This window comes from Camellia sinensis, chromosome 4 (assembly GCF_055761805.1).
Source record: "Camellia sinensis isolate YWXY chromosome 4, ASM5576180v1, whole genome shotgun sequence".
Taxonomy (NCBI): domain Eukaryota; kingdom Viridiplantae; phylum Streptophyta; class Magnoliopsida; order Ericales; family Theaceae; genus Camellia; species Camellia sinensis.
Genome location: NC_138964.1, coordinates 723,881 through 726,029, shown reverse-complemented (window position 1 = coordinate 726,029; position 2,149 = coordinate 723,881).

Here is a 2,149-nt window from a genome sequence, read left to right as displayed (position 1 = left end):
CGGAAACCCCGTATTTACATATCTGCCACTGTGCAGGAGAATCCGTATAGGTGTTCGATTGTTCGAACCGTAATGCGCAAGAAATGGTATGTAAACCCCGTATTTACATATCTGCCACTGTGCAGGAGAATCCGTATAGGTGTTCGAGTGTTCGAACCGTAATGCGCAAGAAATGGTACGGAAACCCCGTATTTACATATCTGCCACTGTGCAGGAGAATCCGTATAGGTGTTCGAGTGTTCGAACCGTAATGCGCAAGAAATGGTACCGAAACCCCGTATTTACATATCTGCCACTGTGCAGGAGAATCCGTATAGGTGTTCGAGTGTTCGAACCGTAATGCACAAGAAATGGTATGGAAACCCCGTATTTCCATATCTGCCACTGTGCAGGAGAATCTGTATAGCTGTTCGAGTGTTCGAACCGTAATGCGCAAGAAATGGTACCGAAAGCCCATATTTACATATCTGCCACTGTGCAGGAGAATCCGTATAGGTGTTCGAGTGTTCGAACCGTAATGCGCAAGAAATGGTATGGAAACCCCGTATTTACATATCTGCCACTGTGCAGGAGAATCCGCATAGGTGTTCGAGTGTTCGAACCGTAATGCGCAAGAAATGGTTTGTAAACCCCGTATTTACATATCTGTCACTGTGCAGGAGAATCCGTATAGGTGTTCGAGTGTTCGAACCGTAATGCGCAAGAAATGGTACGGAAACCCCGTATTTACATATCTGCCACTGTGCAGGAGAATCCGTATAGGTGTTCGAGTGTTCGAACCGTAATGCGCAAGAAATGGTACCGAAACCCCGTATTTACATATCTGCCACTGTGCAGGAGAATCCGTATAGGTGTTCGAGTGTTCGAACCGTAATGCACAAGAAATGGTATGGAAACCCCGTATTTCCATATCTGCCACTGTGCAGGAGAATCTGTATAGCTGTTCGAGTGTTCGAACCGTAATGCGCAAGAAATGGTACCGAAAGCCCATATTTACATATCTGCCACTGTGCAGGAGAATCCGTATAGGTGTTCGAGTGTTCGAACCGTAATGCGCAAGAAATGGTATGGAAACCCCGTATTTACATATCTGCCACTGTGCAGGAGAATCCGCATAGGTGTTCGAGTGTTCGAACCGTAATGCGCAAGAAATGGTTTGTAAACCCCGTATTTACATATCTGTCACTGTGCAGGAGAATCCGTATAGGTGTTCGAGTGTTCGAACCGTAATGCGCAAGAAATGGTACGGAAACCCCGTATTTACATATCTGCCACTGTGCAGGAGAATCCGTATAGGTGTTCGAGTGTTCGAACCGTAATGCGCAAGAAATGGTACCGAAACCCCGTATTTACATATCTGCCACTGTGCAGGAGAATCCGTATAGGTGTTCGAGTGTTCGAACCGTAATGCACAAGAAATGGTATGGAAACCCCGTATTTCCATATCTGCCACTGTGCAGGAGAATCTGTATAGCTGTTCGAGTGTTCGAACCGTAATGCGCAAGAAATGGTACCGAAAGCCCATATTTACATATCTGCCACTGTGCAGGAGAATCCGTATAGGTGTTCGAGTGTTCGAACCGTAATGCGCAAGAAATGGTATGGAAACCCCGTATTTACATATCTGCCACTGTGCAGGAGAATACGCATAGGTGTTCGAGTGTTCGAACCGTAATGCGCAAGAAATGGTTTGTAAACCCCGTATTTACATATCTGTCACTGTGCAGGAGAATCCGTATAGGTGTTCGAGTGTTCGAACCGTAATGCGCAAGAAATGGTACGGAAACCCCGTATTTACATATCTGCCACTGTGCAGGAGAATCCGCATAGGTGTTCGAGTGTTCGAACCGTAATGCGCAAGAAATGGTATGGAAACCCCATATTTACATATCTGTCACTGTGCAGGGGAATTCGTATAGGTGTTCGAGTGTTCGAACCGTAATGCGCAAGAAATGGTATGGAAACCCCGTATTTACATATCTGCCACTGTGCAGGAGAATCTGTATAGCTGTTCGAGTGTTCGAACCGTAATGCGCAAGAAATGGTACCGAAAGCCCATATTTACATATCTGCCACTGTGCAGGAGAATCCGTATAGGTGTTCGAGTGTTCGAACCGTAATGCGCAAGAAATGGTATGGAAACCCCGTA